The sequence below is a fragment of the Zingiber officinale genome, chromosome 3A (genome assembly GCF_018446385.1).
Source record: "Zingiber officinale cultivar Zhangliang chromosome 3A, Zo_v1.1, whole genome shotgun sequence".
NCBI lineage: Eukaryota > Viridiplantae > Streptophyta > Magnoliopsida > Zingiberales > Zingiberaceae > Zingiber > Zingiber officinale.
The window spans coordinates 89,370,811-89,377,893 of NC_055990.1; positions in this window are offsets into that span (position 1 = coordinate 89,370,811).

Sequence of the window (7,083 nt, forward strand, 5' to 3'; positions counted from 1 at the left end):
TCCACGTGTCTTTGACCCTCCGCCCATGAGGGTCCCCCGTCCTTACTACCGGATCACATGCCTCCCCTTCAAGTCTAGTCGAAGGAGGTGCATAGTCCGACTGGCTGGACGCCCGTAGTGCCGAGCAGCGCATCTAAGAAACCATCTTCCGCTTCTCCTCGTTAATCGCCTCTCATCCCACCTCTCTTGCGTTTTGCAAGGGATTTCTCACGAAGTATTTTGCGTAGCTTTTCCACTCGGCTTAATATATCATGTCTCGACAAAAGAGGTTGTTCGCTGGACGTTGACGATGTACTTTTGGGTACTTGGCCGATCGAATAAACGACTCACCATCGAAACCTCTTTATTGCATTCGTCCGGCCGGAGGGTTTATAGTCGGTGATGACTCGATTTTTAACGTCGGAGCTCGACGGTCTTCCGCTCGAAGGATTTATAGTCGCTGGCTCGACTCGATTTTTAACGTCGGAGCTCGACGGTCTTCCGCTCGGAGGATTTATAAACGCCGGCTCGTCTCTCGATTTTTAACGTCGGTGCTCGACGGTCTTCCGCTCGGAGGATTTATAGACACCGGCTCGTCTCTTGATTTTTAACGTCGGAGCTCGACGGTCTTCGGCTAGGAGGATTTATAGACGCCGGCTCGTCTCTCGATTTTTAACGTCGGAGCTCGACGGTCTTCCGCTCGGAGGGTTTATAGACACCGGCTCGTCTCTCGATTTTTAACGTCGGAGCTCGACGGTCTTCCGCTCGGAGGATTTATAGACGCCGGCTCGTCTCTCGATTTTTAACGTCGGAGCTCGACGGTCTTCCGCTCGGAGGGTTTATAGACACCGGCTCGTCTCTCGATTTTTAACGTCGGAGCTCGACGGTCTTCCGCTCGGAGGATTTATAGACGCCGGCTCGTCTCTCGATTTTTAACGTCGGAGCTCGACGGTCTTCCGCTCGGAGGATTTATAGACTCCAGCTCGTCTCTCGATTTTTAACGTCGGAGCTCGACGGTCTTCCGCTCGGAGGATTTATAGACGCCGGCTCGTCTCTCGATTTTTAACGTCGGAGCTCGACGATCTTCCGCTCAGAGAGTTTATAGACGCCGGCTCGTCTCTCGATTTTTAACGTCAGAGCTCGACGGTCTTTCGCTCGGAGGATTTATAGACGCCGACTCGTCTCTCGATTTTTAACGTCGGAGCTCGACGGTCTTCCACTCGGAGGATTTATAGATGCCGGCTCGTCTCTCGATTTTTAACGTCGGAGCTCGACGGTCTTTCACTCGGAGGGTTTATAGACGCCAGCTCGTCTCTCGATTTTTAACGTCGGAACTCTACGGTCTTCCGCTCGGAGGATTTATAGACGCCGGCTCGTCTCTCGATTTTCAACGTCGGAGCTCGACGGTCTTCCGGCCGGAGGGTTTATAGTCGTCGGCTCGACTCTCGATTTTTAACGTCAGAGCTCGACGGTCTTCCGCTCGGATGATTTATAGTCGCTGGCTCGACTCTTGATTTTTAACGTCGGAGCTTGACGGTCTTCCGCTCGGGGGGTTTATAGACGCCGGCTCGTCTCTCGATTTTTAACGTCGGAGCTCGACGGTCTTCCGCTCGGAGGATTTATAGACGCCGGCTCGTCTCTCGATTTTTAACGTCGGAGCTCGACGGTCTTCCGCTCGGAGGATTTATAGACGTCGGCTCGTCTCTCGATTTTTAACGTCGGAGCTCGACGACCTTTCGCTCGGAGGATTTATAGACGCCGACTCGTCTCTCGATTTTAAACATCGAAGCTCGATGGTCTTCCGCTCGGAGGGTTTATAGACGTCGGCTCGTCTCTCAATTTTTAACGTCAGAGCTCGACGGTCTTCCGCTCGGAGGATTTATAGACGCCGGCTCGTCTCTCGATTTTTAACATCGGAGCTCGACGGTCTTCCGCTCGGAGGATTTATAGACGCCGGCTCGTCTCTCGATTTTTAACGTCGGAGCTCGACGACCTTTAAGGCTAATTTCAACACGGATGATATACGCCCTACCGAGCGGCGAGGGGTCTTCGTCTTTGATCACTTGGCTCGGATAATTTTTACGCCCGGCCGAATGGCACGGGATCTTCGCCATCAAGCTTTTGACTTGTGTCATTATACGCCCGGCCGAACGGCACGGGGTCTTCGCCATTGAGTCGGTGGCTCGGATCTTATACACCATGAAGATAGGCCGCTCGGCGGATAATGTCAATTGCGTTTTCTAACATTTTGCTTCCTGCATCTCAAATATACAGCTAAACAAAAAATATACAGCATACATTACATTGGCGCACCTTTCACCCTGCCCCGGAAAGGCTGGAGATAATTTGCGCTTCATGGTTGATCCAAGTCCCAATCCATCTTCATCTGCTCGCGCGGTGCTTCCCCTTGAATGCCGGTTGGATCTTTGTCTCGGGTTAGGTGTCCGCTCGGGGAGCCTTGCCTGTTGTGACTTCAAGAGGCGTACGGAATAGGGCCCGATAAAATGCAACCGTGGCAGGCGGTGCTTCCGCTCAGCCACCTGATGCTGACGTTGTTTGTTGCTCCAGCCGCTTGGCTTGCGCATTCTCTCTCTGTTGCTCCACAAGCTTAGCTGCTCTTGCCTTGATTAGAGCGTCGAGCTCCTCCGTGGAGAGCATCACCGTGCGCGGTCTTCCAACTTCATCCATTGCTTCCGCTCGGATGCAGGTGCGTTCCCACAGACGGCGCCAAATTGATCCTGTCCGAATCGCTGAATCAACGGACGCTGGGCACGTGACGCTCTCCTGGTTGCTGACGTAGATCTCCGACCGGTCGTACGGCGCTCCGGCGAACCTGCAAAGAAGCCGGGCCGGGAGGGGGTTCACGGCGACGACCCTCCGACGCTCAAGTCAGGCAAGCAGAAAACAAAGTGGCTCCAAAAATCGTAGCACCCGTACCTCCGGCGAAGGGTGAGGACCCTTTATATAGAGCTGTGAAGAGGCTCAGACACACATACCGAGGTGCATACGTGTCCTCTGTCCATACTGTTGGTGCAACCTTAGGTCAAGGTTGACCTGGTTGACCTGACTCGAGTTGACCTGACTCGAGTTGTATTTTGATGTTTGACTTAGGAAGATTGTCGGTGCAACCTTAGGTCAAGGTTGACCTAGTTGAGTTGCATGTTGATATTTAACACTCGTGAGAGAGTTCTATTCTTGATATGGGACAAGAATAGATGTTTGGGAGATTATTGGTGCAACCGTAAGTCAAGGTTGACTTGGTTGACCTGATTCGGGAAAAGTCCAAGCAGGGAGCTTGGCACGCGAAAAGTCCAAGTATGGAGACTTGGCACTGGAAAAGTCCAAGTACGGAGACTTGGCACGGGGAAAAGTCCAAGTAGGAGCTTGGCACGCGGAAAGTCCAAGTATGGAGGCTTGGCACGGGGAAAGTCCAAACAGGGAGTTTGGCACGGGGAAAAGTCCTGGTGAGTGAAGCCAGGCAGTCGGGAAATCCTGGTGAGTGAATCCAGGTGAAAATCCTAGTGAGTGAAGCTAGGTGAAGGTGAAAGTCTTGGTGAGTGAAGCCAGGCATTCGGGAAAATCCTAGTGAGTGAAGCTAGGTGAAAGTCCTGGTGAGTGAAGCCAGGTGAAAACCCTAGTGAGTGAAGCTAGGTGAAAGTCCTGGTGAGTGAAGCCGGGCAAGGGAAAATCCAGATGGATCAAGGGTGATCGGACATCTGGTGATGGGAAGTCCAAGTAGGTCATAGGAGTGACCGGATACTTGGTACGGAGAGAAAAGTCTAAGTGGGTCAAAGGGATTGACCGGACACTTAGCGGGGAGTCCTAGCAGGTCAAGGGAGTGACCGGATGCTAGGCGCAATGTACCAACAGGTCAAGATTGACCGGATGTTGGTTTGGACTTGGTTTGGGCCAAAACCATGAGCTGGATCGATCTGGTGATCGATCCAGTGATACCGAGAATATTCTGATCGGTCTGGTGACCGATCAGTAACACATCAGTAGCATACTGTGTGTTAACTGATCGGTCTGGTGACCGATCAGGAGACGATCAGAAGCCGAACAGGAGCGAGGCGCAAGAGGGGCTGATCGGTCTGGGGACCGATCAGCACAAAGCCTGATCGGTCCCCGGACCGATCAGGAGGTTCCCTGATCGGTCCATGGACCGATCAGGGACGGAACAGAAGCGAAGGAGGAGGGAATGGATCGGTCTGTGGACCGATCCACATAGAGCCTGATCGGTCCACAGACCGATCCAGGCACTAGCCGTTGCAACGCAACGGCTAGATTTCTTCTGTGTTTCTTCGTTTTCTTCGCAGGTTATAAAAGGAGGGCTGCTGCTGCGAGATTTGAGCTTCTCCTTCTTTCTTCCTGTTCTTGGTGCTGCTAAGCTTGCTGTTGAGCTTTGTTAAGCTGCTTTGAAGCTTCGCGTGAGCTTCCGGCTGGGTCACCTGCTGTTGTAGGCGCTTGGGAGCGGCTGCTTCTTCCAGTCGAAGAGAAGGCAAGAAAGTTTACATTTGTATTGTACTTTATTTCTTGTTTTCCTTGTACTCTTTTCTTGCTGTTGCAAGAAGTTTCTGTGGCGAGGTTTCTCCACCCAGAAGGAGAGTTTTTATTAGCCGGTTTTCCGGGGACTCATCCACCGACGGATTGATTGGGTTCGTCCACCTTACGGACATGCCGAGGAGTAGGAGCATCATCTCCGAACCTCGTACATCGCTGTGTTAAGGTTTGATATTCTTCCTTTCGTTTCTAGTTTATTTTTCCGCTGCGCTAACGAATTGTAGGAAGAAACGAGTGATTTGGGGCAGCTATTCACACCCCCCTCTCTAGCCGTGTCCATCGATCCTAACAAGTGGTATCAGAGCGAGGTCGCTCTTCGCCGGATTAACACCCGAGGGAGCACAAGCTAGAGATGGATCAACTCGGAGAGGACATCACGATTCCACCCTTCTACGATTGCGACGACTTCGCGTTTTGGAAGGTAAGAATGAAATATTTTCTTATGACTAATCTTGAGAATTGGAGGTGTGTGCAAGTAGGTTTCACTCCTCCGGAGGATGAAGAAGGAAAACCTCTCAAGAAGAAGAGGTGGACGAAGGAGCAAATCCACAAATCAACCATCAACGATGAGGTAACGAAAATCATTGAATTTTCTTTACCTAATGATGTTTTGTGTAGGATAGGTGGGTATAACGATGCCAAGGAGTTGTGGAATAACTTGGCAAAGCTCCATGAGGAGAACTCCACTTCAAGTCATGAAGAGGAGTCAAGTGAGCCAAGGAGCTCACTTCATGAAGGAATGAATTTAGAAGTTGAGGGCCACTCAACATCTAAAGAAGAAGAGGAGGAGAGTTCTTCTTCAAGTTCGGAGCAAGAAGAAGAAGAAGCGTCTACCTCCGGAAGGGATGAAGAAGAGAGCTTTCATCCACCCTCAAACCTAGGTAACTCAAGCATTTTAATTTCTAGCAAATTACACATAATGTGCTTTGAGTGTAGGGAGTATGGACATTACAAGAGTAAATGTCCAAAGAGAGTTAGAAAGACTCCACCGGCGCCAAAGGTCAAGGAAGCCGGAGTCCCAACACGCAAGGGCAAGGAGCACGTGGTGTGCTTCCAATGCAAGCGAAGGGGACATTATCGGAGTCAATGTCCGAGGGGGAGGCAACCTCACAAGGACAAGAAGACGAGCACATCGATAGGGGGAGCTAAGGCAAACCCTAAGGTAACCTTTAAGACTAGTAAGATGCATGCTAGTAGTTTGATTGCAATTGACAATAATGATAAGCATGATAATTATAAAAATCGATACACATGCTTAGGTGCCAAACATGTGAGCCTAGATAAGGATAACACTAGGAAAGCCAACCCTAGGATCAACTCATCTAAGGTTAAGGATAACCTAGGTAGAAATCCCAAATCATCTAGACATATGCCTAGGAATACCTCAAAGAAAAATGATAAATTAAAGCTTGAGGTATTAGAGAAAGAAAATCAAGTCTTGAGGTCAAGACTTGACTCTCTAGAAAAGGCTCTTGAGGATTTGACTCTAGGGTCTAGGGGTCAAAAACCCAAGTCCAAGGACAAGAAAGGTTTGGGTCACAAACCTAAGTCCCAAATGGTCAAGCCCACTTACCACAATGTTCCATTCGATTATGGAACAAAACCTAGGGCTAGGAAGACCATTACCAAGGTTACAAGGGGAGTCACCCCTATAGTTGACCTTGACGAGACCCAAACGACCAAGGCTACAAAGCCTAAGAGGGTCATTAGGAGGGTTGCTAGGGAAGTCATCCCTAGTGAATATTTAGTGAACCCAATGAGCTCAAATAGGTATTGGGTTCCTAGGAGCATCTTCTCTACCCCATAAATGGGTTAGAGAGTGTCAACTCCAATAAGAAGGGTAGTTAACCCAACTTTGAGGAAATTGACACTCAAGGAGCATTTTCAAGGTTTTGTGAACCTTTGAAAATGAAAAGGAATTATCGTTTACTCCTTGAAGAGTAAATTGTGCCATATTTGAAAAATATCGATTTTAATCTTATTTGGCACAATTTAAGAAAACCTAGAGAAATACCATAATTGGGATTTTGGTTTTCTCTTAGGGATATATGGGCAATCTAGGGTTAGATTTTAAGTTAGCCAAGGCTAAGGATACTTAGATAGGGAATTTAGGTATTTTATTTGTGCTAACTTGCCATGATTGGTTGCCAGCCATGCCATGACATCATATTTATTTTATTATCATTTGAAATGTCATGATAATGCTTAGGTTATCTATATGTCATGTTTATTTAAGTTTTCAAACTTTATGCCATGACATCATGACATTGGCACATGTTTTTACTTATGATATCATTTTATGCCATGTCATCATCTCTTGCATTATAATCAATGAAATTGATTTAAGGACAAACATATAATTTGATATTGAGATCAAATTGGTATTTAGAAAATGCATGAGACCTTAGTCTAAGATACCTAAACCCATATCTCACTTCAACATTGACTTGGATGTGTTTGATACACTTTAGATGTATGTGAGATATTAGGATCATGAGTTAGGATCAAGGTGCATAGTTTTTGTACCTAGATGAGCCTAATTCA